The sequence below is a fragment of the Oncorhynchus masou genome, chromosome 27, assembly GCF_036934945.1.
Source record: "Oncorhynchus masou masou isolate Uvic2021 chromosome 27, UVic_Omas_1.1, whole genome shotgun sequence".
Taxonomy (NCBI): Eukaryota; Metazoa; Chordata; class Actinopteri; order Salmoniformes; family Salmonidae; genus Oncorhynchus; species Oncorhynchus masou.
In genome coordinates this window covers 44,657,053-44,682,711 of record NC_088238.1, presented here as the reverse complement: position 1 = coordinate 44,682,711, position 25,659 = coordinate 44,657,053, and the positions used below count along the sequence as shown (strand labels likewise).

The window sequence follows — 25,659 nt, the reverse complement described above, 5'->3', positions numbered from 1 at the left end:
ATGTAGAGTGACGCGTCAGAGAAACTGATCAAACGAACAATTCATGTAGGCTATTTATTATTATTGCTATGCGGAGGAGGTGGGGGAGCCAATTCTTTGTAGTCTACCTTAGAGGAAGAATCATTCCAGAACCCGCTTTAATGCCTTTATCTAGTGCATGTGTAATGCGCCATACGCAGCATTAGGCTTTATTTTTTGGTAGCCTATTCATTTCCCTCCGTCATTGTCTCCCGGTCCCTTATCAGAATGTGGTAGTCCGATCAACCTGCAGGTCGGTCAGATTGAGCTGGTGTTGTCGGTAAACAGAAACCGGGGAAGGTTTTCAAAGTCTAAGCTTCTCCAAAGGACTATGCTTCAATATTTCCCGTTCTAAAGGAATGGTGTGACAACGGTGTAGAAGTCAAAGACGAGGGCAAAATCAAAGGATTCCTTTTGAAAAACCCTTGGAATCCTGCGACCCCCTTGGAACACATAACAGGTAAGCGCATACTGTATCACCCTCGGTCGTCGAGAATGTAAGAATTCTTTCCATTAGCCTATTTCATAGAAAACATTTCAAAACAATGAGTGATTCGTTTTCCATAATTAAGCTACAATATATAGCCTAACTACATGTTACTTTGCCAGCCCCTTTATTTTGTGTAACAAATAGCATCGAATGCCTGTCAAATTCCACGAATAGTTCTCTTGTCGTTTGAAGCTTCGCCTTGGAACCTGTTGTTAACGATTGCGTGCTGTGTCATAACCATTGTGATACATCTCCAACAAGCAACCTGTTCAAAAGGTTTTGAGTCCCCTTTTCCCAATAATGGTGCGGGCAGGGAATATATCCTCTGTTTTTAATGAGGACCGACTTCAAACACTTCTTCCTTGGTGTTGCTCCACATAGCCTATGTAGATGTTGCCAGCTTGTGGTGGCAGTGGAGAATAGCCTAAAGTAGATTAATATCAAACCACCCCATAGCCTTTAAACTTAAGCCTATCAACCACCACTTAGTTTCTCTTTGGAATGTTTTGTAAATATTATCAGATTACCTTTTAACAAGTCTATTAGCTTTTAACAAGCCTATTCCTCAGATGTTCTAATGAATGGCTTTGTGGCAATGTTTTAATGTTGTACTTGCATGGTTTATGGGAGAAATGGGTCAAAGATAGGATCCACAATTTGCACGCCCCCTCCTCACCCCCCTCTAAAGAGAGTTTCCAATGAAACCTATCTATCTGAGCATCTTATGTGTCTTGTCGCAGGGCAGAGAGCTAGCCCCCGACAGGAAACGCCATGCCTGTGAGAACATATGTCTCTCACACACACTGACTGCAAAGAATGGGCCACATTTATATGCGAGGCTGGTATGGAGGGCATTCCAAGCTCCAGTTGATGGTAGAATTCAACAGAGACAAGAAGACCCCTGTTCTTATCAGCCTGAGAGGCTGGGCACACACACAATCTCACACACACACACACACACACACACACACACACACACACACACACACACACACACACACACACACACACACACACACACACACACACACACACACACACACACACACACACACACACACACACACACACACACACACACGCGCTGGCTGCTCAGAGCTCTGTGGTTGCCCTATATAGCAAATATTATGGATAGCTCTGTGTACCAGGTGGGAGACCATTTAATGGATCCGGGAAGTGTGTTGTGTGACTCTGTCCTTGTGCTGAATAGATGATGTCACAGAGAGTTTTATATCTCTCTACTGGGAGGGAGCTGGGAGGAGGAGTTGGATGACCTTTGAAATATGTGGGAGAGTGTGAGTGTGTGCAGGTTGATGTGGCTATGGGTATGCACTCGTGTGTGTGTGTGCCCTCTTGCGTGTGTGTGTTTGCATGTGTATATCTGTGTGTGTGTGTGAAGAGCAGTGCTCTGCAGCAACACGTCTTGTTTATTTATATGGCAACAGTAGATTCATGTACTCTAATTAATTTACAATGGGCCAAATAAACATAGGAGACAGGTGGCCTTGTCAAGGAGACCCATACATACTTACTCGCCATGCTGTGGGGTGTGTGTGTGTGTTTTAGCTGTTTTTGCCTTGCAGGTGTCTCTGTGTGTGTGTTTCTGTGTCTCTTACGAGTGTGTGTGTGTTTGTGTGTGTCTGTACATTATGTCTGTACAGTATGTCTGTGTGTGTGTTTCTGTGTCTCTTACGAGTGTGTGTGTGTTTGTGTTTGTGTGTGTGTCTGTACATTATGTCTGTACAGTATGTCTGTGTGTGTGTCTGTACATTATGTCTGTACAGTATGTCTGTGTGTGTGTCTGTACATTATGTCTGTACAGTATGTTTGTGTGTGTGTCTGTACATTATGTCTGTACAGTATGTCTGTGTGTGTGTCTGTACATTATGTCTGTACAGTATGTCTGTGTGTGTGTCTGTACATTATGTCTGTACAGTATGTCTGTGTGTGTGTGTTTGTGTGTGTGTCTGTACAGTATGTCTGTGTGTGTGTGTCTGTACATTATCTCTGTACAGTATGTCTGTGTGTGTGTCTGTACATTATGTCTGTACAGTATGTCTGTGTGTGTGTATGTACATTATGTCTGTACAGTATGTCTGTGTGTGTGTCTGTACATTATGTCTGTACAGTATGTCTGTGTGTGTGTCTGTACATTATGTCTGTACAGTATGTCTGTGTGTGTGTTTGTGTGTGTGTCTGTACATTATGTCTGTACAGTATGTTTGTGTGTGTGTCTGTACATTATGTCTGTACAGTATGTCTGTGTGTGTGTCTGTACATTATGTCTGTACAGTATGTCTGTGTGTGTGTCTGTACATTATGTCTGTACAGTATGTCTGTGTGTGTGTCTGTACATTATGTCTGTACAGTATGTCTGTGTGTGTGTGTCTGTACATTATGTCTGTACAGTATGTCTGTGTGTGTGTGTCTGTACATTATGTCTGTACAGTATGTCTGTGTGTGTGTCTGTACATTATGTCTGTGTGTGTGCATGTGCTTGTTTTAGCTGTTTTTGTCTTGCAGGTGTCTCTGTGTCTGTGTGTTTCTGTGTCTCTTATGAGTGTGTGTGTGTGTATATGTTTTCAATGTTTCTGTGCGTGTGTGTCTGTATGCCAGTGCGTGTGCGCGTGGACGTACGCGCTCTCAGACTCCGAACACAGACACAAGCCAAGGCAAGACGGAGACTGAGGGCGGTCCATACAGACAGAGGCAGATGGGGCTGAGATTTTCAAAGAAGTATGCTAGATTGATAGCTCATGGCGTGGGTCCCTAACAATTAAACAGACGGAGAGGACGTTGTGACGGTAGAAAGTTGAGCCACCCTCTGCTTTCTGAGCCGCCACTCTTTCTGTCTCAGCTTGGTTTTGATATTCACATTGCTTGTGATCACTCACAGATTCATGGTGTGTTGCCAATTCTGTTTTAATTGTGCATTTGATAGTAGATGTAGCCTCGAGTGTGTAGGGCTGTGTCATGTATTGATGTCAATCTTAGACGAGTTTGTTTTCCTTAATTGGCCATGTGTTATATGCTTGCTTACTTGTATGTGTTATGTGATGCAAATTGATCTACTGATTTCATGTTTCTCATATAGGTATTGGGAATATGGGATATTCCAAGCGGTAGACCAGGGTAGGTAACTAGATTCAACCACGGGCCAATTTTTGTCAGAGTGGATGGTCAGGGGGACGGAACATGATTGTAATAATTTGTACACTTCAAATTGGCCACCAATTGAGCCCAAAAAGAGATTGTATTTGAAAATAACAATCATTTCGTACCTTGATTAAATTGATTATATACAGTGTCCTGAGAGTGTGAATAGTCTGCTACTTTACCATGGACGGATGGCAGGAGGCTGACTCAGACTGTTGGCCAGACTGGCCAGTTTCTACTCAACCAACAGGTGTGTTTTTGTGGTTTGACAGTTGGTAGTGTATGCAGGACAAGGATTTTAATTACAGGTGTGGGAGAGCATTTAGTCGGCACCTCCAATAGGAAATTGGGGCACCCCACTAGTGCTACACATACAGTATATGAGCACACTCGTTGTAACTCAATGTTACAAATTTCTCACATGGTCCAACGGCACCCCCAAGAGTCAATGTAGAGCTCTAAGCCTGATGTGACTGTGTCCATGTCTCCCAGCTAGTTTTCTCCTGTAGAAGACCTTGTCTATCAGTATGTGGTTTGTTTCTCTTCATGTCCGTGGCGGTTCGGACCGAGTCTGAGTCCCAAATAGCACACTACTCCCTACGTAGTGCACTACTTTTGACCAGGGCCCATAGGGTTCGATTGACGCACATGTTATTTTCTGCAGTCAATTTGCATCCAGTGTTAAGTCCGTCCGTTCTGTTGCTTGCCAGACCTTCCGCCCGTCTCCACCAAAACATGGCGTGTCATCTGTCCCGGGGGCTCTCATTAAGGTGAGATCAAGGTTGGTGTTCACACACGCGCACACCACTCAAAGGTGTTCACAAAAAACACAACTCACGGTATAATAAGGATAGCGCTACTGACAGCCAGATCACCGACGGGACCCAGACCACCGCCTAAGACCAGACCACTTGCTTTCACTCTCCCCCGATCAGAGACAGACAGAGAGACACGGCGTCCCGGACAGACAGACCCCTTGCTAGGCTAGCCAGATCTTGCTCTGAGAGAGTTTGATATTGGTGCTGTGGTGGGGGGTCTTTGGTTTCTCCCTAAATCCCTTTGACAATAGACATAAATCCAAACATCAGAAGAAGCTAGGCATTTTGATTTCGCTGTGTGTGCGGGTGGATTTCAATGTGAGACTGGGAATCTTCTGAATCCAAACAACATAATTTCAGACATCCCAAAGGGATTATAGACAGACATGTAGCCTAGTTCCTGAGTTGTTGGCCAATATTTCCTTATTATCGGCCATTCGAGAGGTCGTTCCGATTGCATTGACACAGTATGGAGCTTATCCCTATGGATGATAAATCATTCTGTGTGTGTGTGTGAGTGTGTGTGTGTGTGTGTGTGTGTGTGTTATGATTCATTTCTACCTGGTTTACAGTAGTAGGGTATGTGGCCTAATGTCCTCTGCTCCTATTTTGGAACCATGTCAAAATGGATTTAACTCAACACATATAAATCCCAATGACACGAGTGTGGATTAAATTATATTTACATAATGTAGGCTACTGGATCTTTAAGAGCTAAAATCGATTTTGTACCCTATGTCGTGATTCTCACCAAATATGTAGGGCCCTATAAAATCCGCATTATGGAAAACGTGGATGGAATCATGGAATCCAGACATTAACATGGAATTCAACAATATTCCAAAATGTGTTGAGCTTAGTAGGAAATCAACTAAATCTATTGAATTTATTAGAACATTCATTCATTTGCCCAAGTGACTAATCAGACATGAACAAAATGCATTAGTGATTCATATTTCTTTCTGAAAAGGCACAGAAATGCTCCTGTCTGTGTGTGATGTGCACCAATGTCTCGTTTTCACTTTGTGTAGCCATTAGCGATAATGCTAATGATCGCCATCTGCTGGTATAAAAAACAAACATTTATAGGCTTTCCCAAAAAACTTATTGATTAAAAGTTAACTACAAAGCAGCCTATGCCTACCTGGCAGAAGGATATCATGATTATGTGCATCAATCCAGTGGCCATTTGTTTTGCAAACCCTGCATTCACATGGGTGCTACTGAAATACTACTAACCAAAAAAACGGTCTCTGCCTGGTGCTCATTGCATTGAAGGGTAACTTAACTCAGCAAAAAAAAAAGAATGTCCTCTCAACTGCGTTTATTTTCAGCAAACTTAACATGTGTAAATATTTTTAGGAACATAACAAGATTCAACAACTGAGACATAAACTGAACCATTTCCACAAGTTGACTAGCAGGAATGAAATAATGTGTCCCTGAACAAAGGGGGGGTCAAAATCAAAAGTAACAGTCAGTATCTGGTGTGGCCACCAGCTGCATTAAGTACTGCAGTGCATCTCCTCCTCATGGACTGCACCAGATTTGCCAGTTCTTGCTGTGAGATGTTACCCAACTCTTCCAGCAAGGCACCTGCAAGTTTATGGACATTTCTGGGGGGAATTGCCCCGGCCCTGGCCCTCACCCTCCGATCCAACAGGTCCCAGACCTGCTCAATGGGATTGAGATCTGGGCTCTTCGCTGGCCATGGCAGAACACTGACATTCCTGTCTTGCAGGAAATCAAGCACAGAACGAGCAGTATGGCTGGTGGCATTGTCATGCTGGAGGGTCATGTCAGGATGAGCCTGCAGGAAGGCTACCTTATTGGAGGAGGATTTCTTCCCTGTAACACACAGCGTTGACATTGCCTGCAATGACAACAAGCTCAGTCCAATGATGCTGTGACACACTGCCACAGACCATGATGGACCCTCCACCTCCAAATCGATCCCGCTCCAGAGTACAGGCCTCGGTGTAACGCTCATTCCTTCGACAATAATCGCAAATCTGACCATCACCCCTGGTGAGACAAAACCGCGACTCGTCAGTGAAGAGCACTTTTTGCCAGTCCTGTCTGGTCCAGCGACCGTGGGTTTGTGCCCAAAGGCGACATTGTTGCTGGTGATGTCTGGTGAGGACCTGCCTTACAACAGGTCTACAAGCCCTCAGTCCAGCCTCTTTCAGCCTATTGTGGATAGTCTGAGCACTGATGGAGGGATTGTGCGTTCCTGTTGTAACTTGGGCAGTTGTTGTTGCCATCCTGTACCTGTCCCGCAGGTGTGATGTTCGGATGTACCGATCCTGTGCAGGTGTTGTTACACGTGGTCTGCCACTGCGAGGACGATCAGCTGTCCGTCCTGTCTCCCTGTAGCTCTGTCTTAGGTGTTTCACAGTACGGACATTGCAATTTATTGCCCTGGCCACATCTGCAGTCCTCATGCCTCCTTGCAGCATGCCTAAGGCACGTTCATGCAGATGAGCAGGGACTCTGGGCATCTTTCTTTTAGTGTTTTCCAGTGTCAGTAGAAAGGCCTCTTTAGTGTCCTAAGTTTTCATAACTGTGATCTTAATTGCCTACCGTCTGTAAGCTCTTAACCACCGTTCCACAGGTGCATGTTCATGAATTGTTTATGGTTCATTGAACAAGCATGGGAAACAGTGTTTAAACCCTTTACAATGAAGATCTGTAAAGTTATTTGGATTTTTATGAATTATCTTTGAAAGACAGGGTCCTGAAAAAGGGACGTCTCTTTTTTTGCTGAGTTTACATCCAAAATATATTTTTAAATGTGATTATTCCCAGACCTGAAGTGGCCTCCTGATGTGGTTTAAGCATGTTTCTGTACTTAGAACATCCAATTTGAGTTGATTTTGATTTTGAGATTGAAAACCTGAAAGACAATTTTAAAACTGAAACCTGGGAAAACAAAACGTAGAAATCGGAATTTGGGGAATAAACTCAACAGAATCAGGCAAAAATAAAACATATCTTATAGGGCCCTAAATATGTTGTTGTCTACTAGCACTATTCAAACCCCAAAATCAAATGAACAGTTGGTGAAGCTTTCTTATCCTATGCACATATTTTTTGTGGCACCAATGTAAGGGGTTATGGCAGGGGAAACAGTGTTGCAGTCGTCTAGTGTAAGGGGTTATGGCAGGGGAAACGGTGTTGCAGTCGTCTAGTGTAAGGGGTTATGGCAGGGGAAACGGTGTTGCAGTCGTCTAGTGTAAGGGGTTATGGCAGGGGAAACGGTGTTGCAGTCGTCTAGTGTAAGGGGTTATGGCAGGGGAAATGGTGTTGCAGTCGTCTAGTGTAAGGGGTTATGGCAGGGGAAACGGTGTTGCAGTCGTCTAGTGTAAGGGGTTATGGCAGGGGAAATGGTGTTGCAGTCGTCTAGTGTAAGGGGTTATGGCAGGGGAAACGGTGTTGCAGTCGTCTAGTGTAAGGGGTTATGGCAGGGGAAACGGTGTTGCAGTCATCTAGTGTAAGGGGTTATGGCAGGGGAAATGGTGTTGCAGTCGTCTAGTGTAAGGGGTTATGGCAGGGGAAACGGTGTTGCAGTCGTCTAGTGTAAGGGGTTATGGCAGGGGAAACGGTGTTGCAGTCGTCTAGTGTAAGGGGTTATGGCAGGGGAAACGGTGTTGCAGTCGTCTAGTGTAAGGGGTTATGGCAGGGGAAACGGTGTTGCAGTCGTCTAGTGTAAGGGGTTATGGCAGGGGAAACGGTGTTGCAGTCGTCTAGTGTAAGGGGTTATGGCAGGGGAAACGGTGTTGCAGTCGTCTAGTGTAAGGGGTTATGGCAGGGGAAACGGTGTTGCAGTCGTCTAGTGTAAGGGGTTATGGCAGGGGAAACGGTGTTGCAGTCGTCTAGTGTAAGGGGTTATGGCAGGGGAAACAGTGTTGCAGTCGTCTAGTGTAAGGGGTTATGCCAGGGGAAACGGTGTTGCAGTCGTCTAGTGTGTGGCGCGGGAATAACTTCAAGCGAAACTGGGGAGCTTTGTTTTCACATTGCCCTAAAAAAAGGGAACCGGACTGCGGAATTCAAGCAAACCAAACTCAGAGCACCTCTCAAGGTGGTTTTAGTTCAATTCGCTTCGGAGTCTCTTTTGAAGAGTCAGTGTTGAAAAATTGTTTTTACAAACCAGTTCACAAAAATGGTCGTAAAGGGACAAAGTATGAAAACACCCTAACAGTACATAACGCTATCGGGATACATGTAGGACCAGAGCGATATAGTACAATGTCAATGTATGACTTCCATTATGCTCACTACTATAGCATCCTCTGCTCTTCCACTGTTGCAAACGGACAAACACACATACAGATGTATTCATTTGAGACGGTTTGCTACGGCCAGAAAATAATCCTGAAGCAACAGGAAATGTGAATTATTATGTGAATTATGATTCCTTCAAAATGGAAATGACAAACTTCAGAAGCCTTTTTAAACCTCAAATACACTACAAGTGACATTTCCTGCATTGCAAGAAGGTTCTCCTGCAACAGGGTAATCAAATTAAGATCCTTCATCTGTAGACCCATTAATATGGACTGGGAGTAGCACCACTGCGCGCAAACACGCACACACACGCACACACACACTCTGCGACGGTAACAACCTTAAGAGTGGTGGCTGAATCGTAATGCTGGGAAGAGGAGAGGAGAAGCGGACAGAGGGAGAAAGAGAGAGAGTATAGTGTGGTGCGGATTATCACTGTTCTGTATAATGATGTGGGTTGTTACTTTCAGACTCAGGCACACACACACACACACACACACACACACACACTGGAGCCGGTCTCATTCTGAGTTTCAGACAATCTAGTATAATGAGCCACTGGCATGGTAACTTTCTCCTACTATAGGGAGGATGTGAGGCATTTGATGTCCGTCCATTGACATAAGTGGCTGAGGTCTTAGTGGTTGGGTTTGAGGCATTGGCAGAGTTGTTACCTCAGACGCACACAGGCAGGCAGCAAGACTAATGGGGCCACCTGACAATACATGGGGACCAGGTCCGCTCCCCTGAGAGAAAGTCGCTCTGCTAGCTGCTGTTAGCTTCTGTAACTAGATGAGTTGTTTCCACCTCACTGCCACTAGCTGTCCCTTGATGGACAGTCCATGTATGGATGCTAACGAATAGAGTATTTTGGATAAGCTAGCCAAACACACACACACACACACACACACACACACACACACACACACACACACACACACACACACACACACACACACACACACACACACACACACACACACACACACACACACACAGTACACTCTCTCACACACAGTACACTCACACACTCCTCCCTGACAGTCAGTTCTACGCTAGGGAGCCGACAGCGGCTGGGAGCGTTGGGATAGAAGCTTGTTAGGGAGAGAGCCGGTAGCGTGACAGTGATGAACGAGCGGTGGATCTGGGAGTGTCACACTTTCGCTTCCGCTTCGTGCAGCGAGCGACGCCATCACGATGATGATCATCTCTGTTATTGTCACAATCAGCAGCCCCTTGGGATGAACAACATTGAAGGGTGCTGGGAGTGTGTGTGTGTATGTGTGTGTGCGCACCGCTTCAAACACCTTGCGACATGCCTTTCCCCTTCCATTTATCCTGATGGACTTAAAACATTTTTGGGGGGGATTTCTTAACATGCTGTTAGGTTCTAGCCTGAAACCCAAACTGATATGCCTTGTTACACCATGTTTTCACTTCAGAAACGGAGCATATCACTTTGAATTCCAGACTTGTAGGGTTCTGCTTAGTGCCGACCGTTCATGCGGATGAACAATACAGCAGGTGATGATTGATCGATCGGTAGCTCTTTGCACTCTCTCAAGGCTGAATCCAACCCTCAGTGTGTGTGCGTGTGTGCGTGTGTGCGTGTGTGCGTGTGTGTGTGTGCGTGTGTGTGTGTGTGTGTGTGTGTGTGTGTGTGTGTGTGTGTGTGTGTGTGTGTGTGTGTGTGTGTGTGTGATACTGTAAGGGTGGAACGCACCAGTGGAGAGAGAGTGAGAGGTAGAAAGGCTCGCTGGTGTCATCGCCCTAATGAATAGTGTTTAGGGATCTAGCCCCAGATCACACGCTAACGCTAGTCACTAATGAGCAGTGAGATTGCTTTCCCTGGTCTATCTGCTAGCGCCTAGTGGTTTGCCGACTCGTGTTCTCCCTCCTCCGTCTCTTTCCTCCCCTCTCCCAGGCCTCATTGCGGCACTACTAGGCTGTATTCATTTGGGCACCATGAAGCAAAATGTTTCGCCACGGTAAACGGAAACGAGCGCTTCTCATTGGCTTCTTAAGTTTCCCTCCCCAGTTTTAGTCAAGGTTTCTTCCGTTTGGTGCTTAATGAGTAGGACCCTGAATAGGACACTGCCCAACTCAGCAGTAACTCCCATAGAAAGAGTTAAAAAGCTGCAGAGAACGAGCAAAGACCTGCCTGGCTAACTGGGAAAGCGGCTTTGTCCCCCTGGCACCGAGATGAAACGATTTCTCGCTATTTCTGGTTAAAACTCTGGGGAGTTAGAAATAAGGGGGGAATAGGGAGAGGGGAAAGAGAAGGTGCTAGTCAGCAGGATTTCATCCCCTTCCTCTTTTCCTCCATCCCTCCATCCCTGAAAAACAGAGAGGGAGACTAAACACATTTCAGAGGATGAGCTCGATCCCTTAACCGGAAAACGTATTTCTCATTCCAGGAGCCGAAAACTGTGTGTGTGTGTGTGGATTTTCAAATGGTCTTTGATTTCTTGTGCTCGATCTCCATGTGTAGCTTCAGGATCAAACCCCTGTGAACATTTACACTTATCAATACTGTAAAATGTAATTCATAATCATGGAACGTGAAAGAAAATGGTAATAGATCATTGCTAGACATTTCCCTGCTGTTACGTTTGCCATATTTGACTGGCCAGTAGTGCACCTGTAATGGTAACTATAACCATTGAATTCTCAAACATGACACCTCAGATTTCTTTCTACTGGTTTCCATTGTCTTCTCTGGTCCTTCTTACCACCGTCACCACTACCCTTCAACATCTACCCCTCTGCCCCTAATACTCCGTCCTTTGTCCCTAATCCACCAACTAGCACTGGGAATTGCCGGGTGCTTCACGACACGATATTATCACGATACTTACTGTAGGTGCTGTGTATGTATTGCGATTCGATACTGTGATTTTATTGCGATTCGATGTTCCAAACATATTGTTCGCCATATGTCTGCTGCAGAGGGACAAGAGAGAGCCAGGAGAAAAATAGTTCTGAGCAGTCATGGAAATAAAAGGGCTGAAAACAAATTATTTTAAAAGACGATGGAGAACAAGCTACAGTGATGTCACGGATCCTTCCGGAACTGTCATTACGCATACCTGGTCCCTATTCCTTTTGAGTAGTGATTGTAGAAGTGTGCTCTTTGTTCACCATTGTCCGGTCGATTATTGTTCCTATGTCCGTTGGTGGTGCGAGTACCTATGCGTTGGTGCGAGTACCTATGCGTTGGTGCGAGTACCTATGCGTTGGTGTGAGTACCTATGCGTTGGTGCGAGTACCTATGCGTTGGTGTGAGTACCTATGCGTTGGTGCGAGTACCTATGCGTTGGTGTGAGTACCTATGAGTTGGTGTGAGTACCTATGCGTTGGTGCGAGTACCTATGCGTTGGTGCGAGTACCTATGCGTTGGTGCGAGTACCTATGCGTTTACACGGCACGCTGTAATTTGGGAAATAAAAACCCCTATTACGTATTCCTGCGCCTGTCTCCAGATCCTTTATACCAGCGTGACAAGTATGAAGGAAAGATACTGTTTTTGTGCAGGTACAGCTGTATAGCGCAAAAATAATATATTGTCAAAATGATACGATATATCGTTAAAAGAAATATTCCGATATGTAAATATAGATTTTTTTCACCCATCACTACCTCCAACCCAACCGTCCATCCTCCAGCCTCTCCTTCCCGCATCCCTCCATCATATCTCTACCTCCCCTCATCCCTCCATCCCAGCCCTTGTTCTTCCATCCTTCCTTTCTTTCTCCTCTCCACTTAGTTAACCCATTGATCAGTCTGGAGAGGTCCTCATAGAGCACTCCTCCTCCATCCCTCGTTACCCCTCCTCCTCCACGGTTCGACCCCTCGCTCCAGAGCCCTGAAGGAAGACCCTGGGGCTCCCCCCGAAGAACTAACTGGGAGAGAAGGAGAGGAAGGGTCAACCCTGTTCATGTACAACCTCACTGTTCAATAGACTTCCACCACAGCTCAACCTTTCCTCGGCCTCCATGTATCAGTAATTCCGTTTGTTGTATTCTTCCTCTCCGCGGAAGGAGAGAAGGAGGGGGGACTTGCAGTGGGTGGCTGGCTGTTCAGTGATTTGCCCCATTAGAAAGGATCGTTATGGAGCAAGGCTATCGAGGCAAGTCCCCGTCCCCCATCCACCTGTGTCCCCTTAAACAGCTCCAGCAACCCCTCACCATCTAACCTCTCCCCCTGCTCCTCCCTCCTCATCCCCCATAACCACCCCTCCTCACCCCTCAACCCCTCTCTTCTTTCTCAACCCTCCCCTTTTCCAACCCCCTCCTCTCTCCTCACTCCCCTCTCTTCCTACTTTAGTCTGACCTTCATTCTGGCCTAATGGAGTGTGGAGCCTTGGTAAATGGATCAAAACCAAGAACACGTGTTGATCCAGTCCTGCTGCTGCCTGTGTGTGTGTGTGTGTGTTTTGGTGCTGGAGGGAGGTGATTTAAAGGTTACAGCCATCGGCGCTTGACCACACCTCAACCATCACTGACGCTTGTATGATGTAACACATAAAATATGTCCAGTTATTTGTCCAGGATGTGGGAAACAGTACTGGTTCCGGTGGGCAAAAATCACTAGAATGGCTTACCAAGAAAAACATCCAAAAGGAGGTGACTGCCGTTTCCTCTGAGGAAGACGTCAGCTTGGAAGACATCGTCTTGACGTGGAAACGTTAGTCACCTGTCCGCATCATGTACAATGGATTAAAGGGAGAAATAAGAAATCAATCTTCTGCCTTTTCTTTGTTGAGTGCTCCAACTCCATTTTACCTCAAATTAGTCCTTTTGGAAGTTTTCTTGTTAAGCCATTCGCAGGAAATAATATATTTATGTAAATAGTTATATACCACATGATTTATTTTCATGCCAAATTTAGATATTGAATATTATTTTGTGGTGCTGCTATTCTCCTGGTGTTACATTGTAGTCGGATATGCTTTTAAAGTATTCTGACATTTCCTGTGTGGATTTCAAGGGTGATCAACAAACAAATGGAGAACCGGGCTGAGAGAGCAGAGCAGTTATTACCTAGAGGATAGACAGAGGATAGATTTCACTTAATGTGCAGGTTGCTCCTGTCTGTTGCTAGGGCTACCGTGACTAGACTCTCTACTGACCGAGCTGTTGTTTTGTCTTTGTCCAGTCGAAGCTTGCATCCACCACAAGACCGTGGTGATGGCAAGAGGAACTGCCCCTCCCTACCTTCAGGCTATGCTCAAATCCTACACCCCAACCCGAGCACACCTTTCTGCCACCTCAGCCCCCCCCCCTCTAGCTCTGACTCTTAATTATTTAATTATTGAGGAAAATGTTACTTTCTATGCCTGTGATATGTGGTTGTCCCACCTCGCTATCTTAAGATGAAGTTGCTCTGGATTTGAGCATCAGCTAAATGACTAAAATGTTGTTGTTTGTTATTGGCACAGCAGAGAGGGTGGCACCAACAATACTGGTCACTGGTCACGGTCAATCCGCTCAAAGGTCAGGTTGAGAAAAATAACCTTTCTATGACCGCACAGCTTTGATGGACGGGGAATTTAGAGCAGCACCAAGACACCATAGAAGAAAAGTGTTGAAACAAGCGTTCTCAGCTGGGCAATAATCACATTGTACTGTAGCCGTTTGAGAGAAGAAGAGAAAAGGCTCTTTCTCTTTGTGTAATTGTGGCTGTAGTAACTAGCACAATGTCAAATCCCTTTTCTGGGCTTGTGGGCTTTTCGCCTCGTTGGTTTGTATGCTCGTCGCCGTGAGAATGCAGTGGAGTCGGCATGGAGCTTTCATCGTTTGCCATTTGTGTGTTTGTGTCGTTCGCTGGCTGGATGGGTGGCTGGCTGGCTGGGTGTTCCAGTGTGACTGCCTGGAGAGTGGCCTAGCCTCCCCAGGGAACCGTTCCCCCCTCATTCCCTCATTCATCTGACCACTCTCTCATAGAGAGTCTCCATGCACACACACACAAACACATTGCAGCGCAAAGTAGGAAGGAATGCTGACAACTGCATGCTGCAGTACCGGACCGGCTACAGACTTGGGTTCCAGTACTGAAAATACTTTGAGAGTTTGCTTCAGCCTACTTGGAGTGCTAGGTGGGCGGAGTTTGTACCATTTTGTTTGTTTCCATAGCCCACACACTTTCAATATTTCAATCATTTGATTTGCCCATTATGTTAACGATGGCGGATTGGTTGACTTCTACGCTTCCAGTATACGTTTTTTTCAAGTGGCGAGAAGGGAATCGCCCAACTCATCGGCGATCTCAATCGACCGGCGTATGCCACGTCTTGACATGTGCAGACAGGTGGATTAGAAGTATGTTTACATTGTCATACTCTGACAGACATCTTTCTAGCTCCGCCCCTAAACTTCAGGGATTTTATGGCATTCCCAGATAGCGTGGGTTATTGTGTCATTATTCGTTTTACACTTAAAACATGACTCTGCCGTTGTGCTGTCGAATTTTCGACTTTTAGTCTCTGGTATAATAAATTCCTCCCGCTTTGTTTGAAGTGCATCTTGTGAAGACTTCAGAAAGCCTTCATACAACATGAATTATTTTTAAGTCTTGGTTCCAATAGTTTCTTTTATTTTCTAAGAGATTGTCCGTTGGATATGCTCTCTACAAGGTTTTGTATATCTTCCCTATCATATGAACATCCGTATCTGACTTGAATAATATTCCCTCAAGGTTACTAATGATGTCCAAAAAATGTCTAATTGAAATGTCATGATATGTAACTTTTAACATTCATGTATTTGGTCAGCCCAAAACGACTTTTTCATTCTGTCATGGAAATAAATGTATTTTCTCCTACCAAGTCATTTTAATGTTTTCTATGGTCCCATGTGGTTCAGTTGGTAGAGCATGGCGCTTTCAACGCCAGGGTTGTGGGTTCGATTCCTACATGGGACCAGTACGGGGAAAAAGTTATGAAAATAAATACACTCACTGCTGCAAGTGGTTTTGGATAAGAACGTCTCCTAAATTGTGTTACTTCAGTTTTCCATGTGGACCAATTTATCTGTGAATTCTGAAAAGCTATCCAAGGATTGTTCCATAAGGTTGTGTTTTTAGGAAGTGATATTAGTTCTTGTGGAATATGTTTCATTGTCTTCCATATTGCTGTAGTGTTAACTACAAAGTTTTTAATGTTCTTAGCTTCGCCCTTTAAAAATAGACACATAAAAAGATTCTGGGAATGTGCATGTGCATCTTCAATATGTTCCCATTGTTCCTCTTTAGTGCAGTCAACTATATGTTGCAAGGAAAAGCTAGGGTGGCGAGTTGATACAATTCCAAGACTCGAAAGTTAAAACCCTCAGAAGATGTAAAACTTTATTTTTTATTCTTATGAATTGTATTTGTCCATATAAAGTCTGTTATGACCGAGTATACTTTTCTAAATAATGTTTTCGACATTCTAAAGAATGCTTGTACACATCTCTAAAGAATGCTTGTACACATCTCTAAAGAATGCTTGTACACATCTCTAAAGAATGCTTGTACACATCTCTAAAGAATGCTTGCACACATCTCTAAAGAATGCTTGTACACATCTCTAAAGAATGCTTGCACACATCTCTAAAGAATGCTTGTACACATCTCTAAAGAATGCTTGTACACATCTCTAAAGAATGCTTGTACACATCTCTAAAGAATGCTTGTACACATCTCTAAAGAATGCTTGTACACATCTCTAAAGAATGTTTGTACACATCTCTAAAGAATGCTTGCACACATCTCTAAAGAATGCTTGCACACATCTCTAAAGAATGCTTGCACACATCTCTAAAGAATGCTTGCACACATCTCTAAAGAATGCTTGTACACATCTCTAAAGAATGCTTGTACACATCTCTAAAGAATGCTTGCACACATCTCTAAAGAATGCTTGCACACATCTCTAAAGAATGCTTGTACACATCTCTAAAGAATGCTTGCACACATCTCTAAAGAATGCTTGTACACATCTCTAAAGAATGTTTTGGACATTCTAAAGAATGCTCCGGCATTCTACAGAATGCTTGTACACATCTCTAAAGAATGTTTTGGACATTCTAAAGAATGCTCCGGCATTCTACAGAATGCTTGTACACATCTCTAAAGAATGTGTACAAGCATATTTCAACATGGCTCACTGCCACTGCCACGGCAGCTTGGAGTAAATCTGGTTTTAGAGGAAAGGACTAATGATGCATATGCTCTGTCTGACAAGGTCCATGGTTGTGCTGCTATCACTTTTCTCTTGTCACATCTGTCTTCAAGGGTTATGATATTAGATAAGAGGATCGGGTGCTCCAAGCAAGACAAGAGAAGAGAATGCATGTAGAATGCAAAAATTCAATGTGTTCAAACTGAATTGGTCTCAAGGGCATGCAGTTGTTCACACAAGGGCTGTGACAATGTCTCGACTGTTTTCAGTAAAACGATTAGCATGATGTAACCCACTCCCAGATAATCTCAGAGTCCTTTCTATTCACACACAGTGATAATAGAACATACCATACCTTATGTACCTTCTCTTTCACCCTACCCATCTCCTCTTCTGTGTCAATTAGAGATTACACACACAGAGAGATCTGCGTGTCTCTCTGTGCCCCAGCAGCAATGCATTGTGGGTATATTCCGAGGCAGGCAGCAGCAGCGGCAGCCGGGCCTGGCAGAACACACACACACACACACACACCTAACTTATCCCTCATGGGGTGTCTCACAGCCAGTGATGGAGCTGCAGGTGTACAGCAGGGATTATCTGCAGGGCTGTGTGTCCCATTATGGAGCAACATCAGCATAGCCCTTCCAAGAATAAACAGACCAGCGCTTTGATCGAGAAAGTACCCCGGAGAGAAGGATTCAAACAAAGAATGAAAAGAGGGATGGAGAGAAGGTAGGAGTTTGGGGTGTGTGTGTGTGTGGGGGGGGGGCACGCATATACACACTCCGAGCACGCGCGCGCACACACTGAGTGTACACACACACACAATGCTGACTGAGTACACATTGATACTGAATACACACACACACACTGGGTACTCTCATGCATGCTAACTATATACACAGACACGCGATATTAATGCACTCAATACTGTGCATACACAGAGCAAAGATACACTCATGGAATACTGTCAGACACACACACATACACACACCTAAGTAACACAGTCTGGATGTATGCACATAATGAAGTCACTCAGGCAGGAATAATTCATTCTGTACGAGACATTATCCTCATTTAATGGAAAGACACACATATAAACACTCTCTGTCACGCGTAGATGCAGACATATTTCATTTGCACGACACACACACATACACACACACACACACATTCTCAAAGGCTTATGATTGTGAATTAGCGATACAGTTGACTGTCACCTTCATTTATCGCTTTGTGGCACAAACGTCACTTCAATGGCAACCAAACTGATTTCTTTATTAAAGCACAGTGACAAGTTCATAGGCAGTTTTTCTAAAAGGTTGCCTGAATGCCAATCTGTATCAATGCACATCACTCAGACCCCCCAGCTAATGTGTAGTGACGTGTGAGAAGATAATGCAACGATGGAAAGCAGGCCCTTCGTGTGTTAGTTAACTCGCACATACACTCACACATTTTCACACCTGTCTGATCACTCTGCATGTTTCATGTGTTAATCATGTCACGTGACACGTGTGTACATACACACACACACACACACACACACACACACACACACAGATTTTCTCACCTTTCCTTACTGATGCTCTACTCCTGGTTTCCCTTGTTCTGTGTGTGTGTGTGTGTGTGTGTGTGTGTGTGTGTGTGTGTGTGTGTGTGTGTGTGTGTGTGTGTGTGTGTGTGTGTGTGTGTGTGTGTGTGTGTGTGTGTGTGTGTGTGTGTGTGTGTGTGTGTGTGTGTGTGTGTGTGTGGGTGTGTGTGTGTGGCCCTCCAGCGCTTACATAAGAGTTGGAAACAGGTGCAGGTAGAGATTGTGTTTCTGAAACTATTTCTGGGCACACAGGTGGCACAACAACACATCACACTCCCTCTGGACGAACAATAGCCAGATGTGAGCCCTGGCATTGTGTGTGTGTGTGTGTGTGTGTGAGAGAGAGAGATATCTGAGGATTAAGATATTCACGCCCAGATATTCACGCCCAGATGTGAGCCCTGGCATGGCACACCGGACTTGTGTGTGTACATGCCTGTGTGTGTTTTCCAAATGCTTAGATGTTGACGCCGCCACTTAATATCCACAGAACAGAAATCGGAAACGTTTCATTTCCTCTTCCTCTAAATAGCCACAAATCTCCTAAGTGTTGTGAATATAGTCGAACATGTGAACCATCCCTGTTCCTCAGGATAGCTGCCATGGCATGGGTATTACGAGACAGTCCGGACCGGACAGCACCACGTGTATGGTAGGGAGATTACGGAGCCATTTTCATGATGATGGTGGTGCCAGTGAGTAAGAACCATTACTGTGTCCTCTGCATTACGACCAGCACACCTCAGGGAGAACGGAGGGTGGGATGCGGAGAGAGACAGACCGGGAGAGAGGGCGAGGGGAGACGGGGAGACAGAGAGGGGTTGTTGCATGGTAAGTTATGAAAGGGGGATGGATAGAGGCGAGTCATTAAATGGAGAGAAAGAAGTACAAGGGGTGAAGGTAAAAGTGCATTAACGAAGAAGAAAAAACGATATAGAGGGATGCAGGAGAAAAGGGTTATTGACGGTACTGAAGAGCATCCTCTAGGAAGAGAATAGAGGATGTGAGATGTACATTAGAGAGAAGCCAGTCAAAGACGAGAAGACTTTGAGGCAAGGAGGAGTAGGTAAGTGAAATATGAATCCAAGGAACGCACAATGGAGCGAGTGCTAGCAGATGCCCATAGACTTGCAGCCATTGCGATAACGCTAGATAGCATTGGCTGGCGAAAACACCACCAACTGAAAAATGGTATCCATGAGTTCATCTGACTCTGGGGAAGGAGAGAGAGAGAAAGAGAGACAGAGAGAGAGAAAGAGAGAGAGAGAGGGGGGATTAAGAAAGAGGACAAGTTGTTATTCCGTCTCCTCCCCCTGCAAATTGATCCGGTGATCACACACACAGTGGTCTCTGAACTACCATTCATCGATTGATCTGGCCAGGGGTGTGTGTGTACCTACAAGTTCGCCTCCTTTATGAGCAGTTCACAACGAGTTTTCCTCCTCCACCCCATGTAGTGTACGACCCATCTAACTACTGTCCTTGGGTGTGTTCATTTCTCAGAGATAGAGAAACCTGTAGCATCAGTTTAGAGAGATTGATGTGTGTGTTACGGCTAGCATAACACTATAGGAGCAGGGCTTTTTTAAAGCAAAACGATAAGTACCGGTTCACCTAGTCACCGCTTCGGTTGACAGCTGTCACATGACATGGTCCATGAAATACAATATGGAATCAGGTGAAGTGAATATCTCAGAAAGGGATGGTTGATGACATGTATATTTTCTTTACTTATTCAAAATCTTTTTACCTGATTACTTACGTATCTATTTGAAGTATAAACTTAAGTTGTGATTTTCATCACTATTGACATTTCGACATTTGTTCAACTAGACATTGACTGGTGATAGCTGAAATGGCTATTATATTTGCTGAAGCTCAATGATATCAATAGCATCAGCCATTAGCTATTATCTCTGAGGTAAGGACAAGCTTCCGTTGGAGCAGATTCTAAAATGTGGGCTGTGTTCCGTGGCAGTAGGAGGAAGCAGAAGTTTGGTGTCAGGTCAGTCGGGGTCGCAGTGCCGCGAGGGAGCCGAGAGGAGTGGTCACGTGACAGATGTCATAACAGTCCTGTCACAGAGGCACAGCAAAGACTCACTCGCTGGCTGGCTGCTCATGGAAATCTAGGCCAGCTGAGCTGACGTCACATTAGATTCAGACAAATCCATTACTGTCCAATAACCCAGAATGTAGGTGGATTTTATGATTCTCTTTTTTTTTTCCCTCCTGTAAATGAATTTTGACAGTGCTTACTGCTTAATAAGTCAAGATCGCAGGTACTAGAAACGTAAGCATTCTTTGGCAGGTGCGTAAAAGAAATGTAACGTTTCCGTCCAAATTGGCAGCGGTTCTGTAACATGACACTCAGTTATCCTTTTGAATCCTAAACGCAAAAGCAGGTCCGGATCGCTTTGTTTTCCTTCTAAAAAGGGGAGTGAAACAGCGACTTGACTCGATCAGTCGATAAAGAGCAGCATCGGGTACAGGGAGGGATCGTTGGCAAACCCTGGGCATTGATTGGCCAATGGCGACCTTCTGCAATTCATCTCATTACTCCTGCCATTCGATGTATCAATTAAGCCGTGGCTGCAGCGGGGTAGCGGAGCACAGCGCTTCACTGGTATGCAACATTCAGCATTCAGCAACATTCAGCACTAGACAGGTATGACTACACAGTGTAGTGTGGAATTAATTTGGAGAACCAGGTCATGAATCTGAATCAGTCTTGATGTTTTGTTACCCCACACTGTTTAGCCCATAAAGAAAACGGATAAATGGGGCAGATATTTTTCATAGTGCCTAATAGTTAAGTGTAGAGTAATCTGATCATAGATCTGTGGTTACTTTTATTTCCAATCCACCGGTGTGCAAGAATCCCTTCATTGTCATGTAGTCAGCCTGAGCCTAGTGATACAGGGTCATATATTTTCAGGGGTGAAAGTAGACTTCTTAACGGTAAGGACATCCTGTGTGTGCACGCGCTTAATCATGGAAATACATATAGAATCCCTATTAATTCAACAGGATCTCTGTGTGCCGAGTCGTAAAGGTTTGTCATGTAACTTTCAAAATGTATTAGGTTTTGTTGTGGCATAAACACAACCAGTCAGGATGTTTTCATCTGATTTGTCAAACGATCACTTCAAAGGGCTCTTTTCGTAGGCTACCCGTGCACGTATGGTTGCGCATTTTGGGGAATATTCAGAGGTGGAAACTTTCCGTGGGAATTAGCGGGAATATATGGGAATTAACAGAAATATATGCAAATGAATATTAACACCATTTAAATGTAGATATTTTTTTGCATTGGATATATTTACCATATCATATGGAGACAGAAACATAAACATTTTACCTTATCATAAGTAGACATAATTGCAAATGATTAAATCCTTCCAATAGAAAAAAAAATCAATTTAGTTACGAATTGAACTTTAATTAAATGAGGTGACTCTTCACATGGGTGTCACACCCTGATCCATTTCACAGGTCTTGTGATTGTCTTGTGATTGAATTATGTATGTCATATAAAATATATTCACCCCACCCAGTATTGTAATCAAAACTTACCAGAAAGCATGTAGCCCTTGTCTCAGACAGTGTAGTAGTGTGGCTCAATAGCATCTCATCAGTGTGCAAGATCTTGAGAATCAGCTGTACATGTGATGGAAGAATGCACTGTGCATGCAGAGGGTTGCAATTCCATTGAATTGGGGATAGGTTAACCAAAATATGCCACAAGACCTAGAATTCCATTATGTGTATTCCACAAAAAAAGATTCACTGTTATAAGCTAACATTTTTGATGAATTTAAGCAAAATTCCCCAAATTCCAGGTCTTAACTTCCCATGGAAAATTTCCGGAAAGTTTCTGACCCTTTGCAACCCTACGTGCACATTCATCCTCTAAACAGTGGCTGAATGGAAAGAGACATCTTTTACTTAAATCTCTTACTTAAAACACCACAAAGAGTAAAGACATTTTGGCAATTGTCATTAATCCAGAATTGATGCATCCACTGCTGTCCGCCCGCCGTCTCGGTGTCGGCCATTCATCTCTGCCTTGGCAAAACGTCAGTGTTCTCGTCGAACCACATCGCTTTTAGGAGCGTCGGCTATACCACTCGTTTTCAAGCCCATTCCCTCATTTTTCATGCCTCTGGCATGCGGTAGCCTAATGATACTGTAAATAAGGGTGTAATAGCCTACAGTTTTCTTCAAATGTTGTTTTAATTATTGTGATAGGCTCATGTTTTACCAGTATGGGGTAGAGTACCTCCACTATTTATTTTGCCAGAACACCGTACCGGACCGTACTGCCTTACTTTCACCCATGGATATTTTGCATACCACCATGAAAATCCTAGAGAAAATCCTATAAGTTTTGCTAGGTATAGCTCCGCCTTATCTCAGCTCACTGGTCACCATAGCAACACCCACCCGTAGTACGCGCTCCAGCAGGTATATTTCATTGGTCATTCCCAAAGCCAACACCTGCTTTGGCCGCCTTTCCTTCCAGTTCTCAGCTGCCAATGACTGTAACGAATTGCAAAAATCATTGAAGCTGGAGTCTTTTATCTCCCTCTCTAACTTTATGCATCAGCTGTCAGAGCAGCTTACCAATCACTGCAGCTGTACACAGCCCATCTGTAAATAGCCCATCCAACCAACTACCTACCTCATCCCCATATTTTTTTTTTCTGCTCTTTTGCACACCAATATTTCTACTTGTACATCCTCATCTGCACATATATCACTCCAGTGTAAATTGCAAAATTGTAATTACTTCGGCACTATTGGCCTTTTTATTGCCTTACCTCATTCATTTGCACACACTGTATACAGATTTTTCAATTGTGTCATTGACTGTACGTTTGTTTATCCCATGTGTTGTTGTTTTTGTTGCACTGCTTTGCTTTATCTTGGCCAGGTCGCAGTTGTAAATGAGAACTTGTTCTCAACTGGCCTACCTGCTTAAATAAAGGTGAAATAAAAATGTAAAAAATAAATAGAACCCTATGGACCCTAGTCAAAAGTAGTGCACTACTGTAATAGGGAATAGGGTGTCAATTGGGACAGACATACATAAACGTTCATCACCGGCCCTCATACAACAATCCTCCTTATCCAGAGTCAAGTATCTACAGGTTATCATCATCATCATCATCGGTTTCCCCCAAAGTGAGCAAATACCAGCATGTAGTAACTACTTCATGTTTAACAAGAGGCCATGTGTCTGTGTGTTTGTGCGTGTGTTTGTGGTCATACTTGTGGAAATGTTAGCTTGTTGAAGAGCAGGGTGGGAACTATGGAAAGGTCTCTCCAGGACCAGGGAGACCCGAGGAGACCTGTACCCACTCTGGGTGGCTGGGACAAGTGACCAGTGTCTGGCCCTCGAATACTGGAGCTCCACTGGTGGAAATGAACTAGAGTTTAGAGAGGGCATTAAAAACAGATGATAGGAATTTAGTCCTGCACAAATATTGGACCTCTTGTGGAAAATCTTTCCAAGGTTTAGGACTATTTGTCAAGTTCCTCTTTTTTAAAGTTTGGGATCACAAAATGTGGTTCCCATACTGTTCATATCCTTCACTTTATCAGTGACAACCTTCTAAAACACCAAAACCTGCCATGAATCATCTCCCTTGGGTTGGGGGACCTTGCACATACTGTAAATGTTCACATTCAATCACATTCACACGTCACTAACCACTTGCTCACCACAAGAAGATCCAGACAGAACGGTGTGACTTGATAATCCCATGTGTGTAAATGAGCCAACAGGGTCGATAGATACGGTGGCAGTGAGCAGCCGTGCTGATCGAGGACACGGTCCCTCTGAGGCGCTTTGTGACTACGAGCCCAGACAAGAGGTTCATCCAGGAACATGGCGCCATCACTTCCCCTCTTCCCTCCCAGAGGCGCCTTGACACGACGCTAGCCCGCTGCCTCATCCAAAAGTCATAAACATTGAACACAGACTAATAACTTTAATAGAGTGGTCTGGCTAAGATCTTGACAAGACATTAAAACATTTTTTTTATTTTTTATTAATATGGCTGCTACTAAAAGTGTAATGACAAATGGGCCCACCTGCTGGGAGGAAAGGGAGAGTTCTGACGAGGTGAAGCCTGACAGCTGGCTCGGCCTGACGGCACTGACAATTGTTGCGTCTCAAATGGCACCCTATTCCCTATTAAGTGCACTAGGGCCCACAGGACCCTGGTCAAAAGTAGTGCACTACGTAGGGGTTTGGGCGCCATTTGGGACGCAGACTATCTGGCCCTTCCGATGAGAGTGTTAGCCTGGTCACAGATCTGTTTGTGCTGTACAGCCAGGTCCTATTGTTTGGCTTGATAGATGTCAGACCTGACTTTAAGTGTGTAGAGGTTTTGGAGAATTTCTGGTCCACCTTGATTACACCGGTTTAGCCTTTCGCTCTCCGGCGGTGTTATTACGAGGACCCGTCGTTTTTCCTGGCGTGGTCAGGAAGAAGTTAGTCCGCAGCCTCCTGAAGTGTAGAGTAAATGTATCTACTCTTAGACACGTTTATCAGCTGTTGTTTTTTCAAACTGTTTTTACAACATGGCTTCCTTTCCTTTAGCATCCCTCTCTCCCACCCCCTTCCTTCTAATAACCTACGGTGAATTTGCCCTGACTCAGCATATTTTCTCACTGATATTACCAATTTTTTCCCCGCTTCCACTTCTGAGGGAGTTGAGCAGATATTAGTGGGTAACTTCAGCAGAATGAGGATAGGTGGGAATGGGTAAGCATTACTGTCTGGCTTCAAGGACAAGCTAGGTTGCAGAGAGATGGTGTGTCCATAGTGCCCTACTTTTGACCAAAAGTCGTGAACTATATAGGGACGAGGGTGCCATAGAGGCCTGAGTCAACACTGTACTAAACTGATCACACACTGAACACTGGGCTTTCTCCTTTTCTTTAATTTTTGTCCTTTTTCAGTCTCCCACTACCTCTCTAACACTTATTTCTTTTCTCTCAGTCCATCTCCCACCGTGCTCTCGTTCTCGCTCTCTAATTCTCTCTTTCTTTCTTCCACTCTCGCTCATTCTCTCTCTTCCTCTCTCTCTCTCTCATTCTCTCTCTGGTTCTCTCTCTTCCTCTC

At 44.5% G+C, this 25,659-nt stretch overlaps 1 protein-coding gene and 1 non-coding gene across 2 annotated transcripts in view; both read left to right on the top strand.

Annotated features, from left to right (window-relative positions):
• Window positions 1–43: 43 nt before the first annotated feature.
• The window catches only part of nlgn2a (neuroligin 2a), a 225,710-nt gene continuing 200,094 nt past the window's right edge, over window positions 44–25,659 (top strand). The window contains exon 1 of the mRNA XM_064940422.1: window positions 44–478. The gene's annotated coding sequence lies outside the window, so the exon portion shown is untranslated. The remainder of the gene's footprint in view (window positions 479–25,659) is intronic.
• trnae-uuc (transfer RNA glutamic acid (anticodon UUC)) lies at window positions 15,616–15,691 on the top strand. The gene has a single exon. It is a non-coding gene; the product is annotated as a tRNA-Glu (tRNA).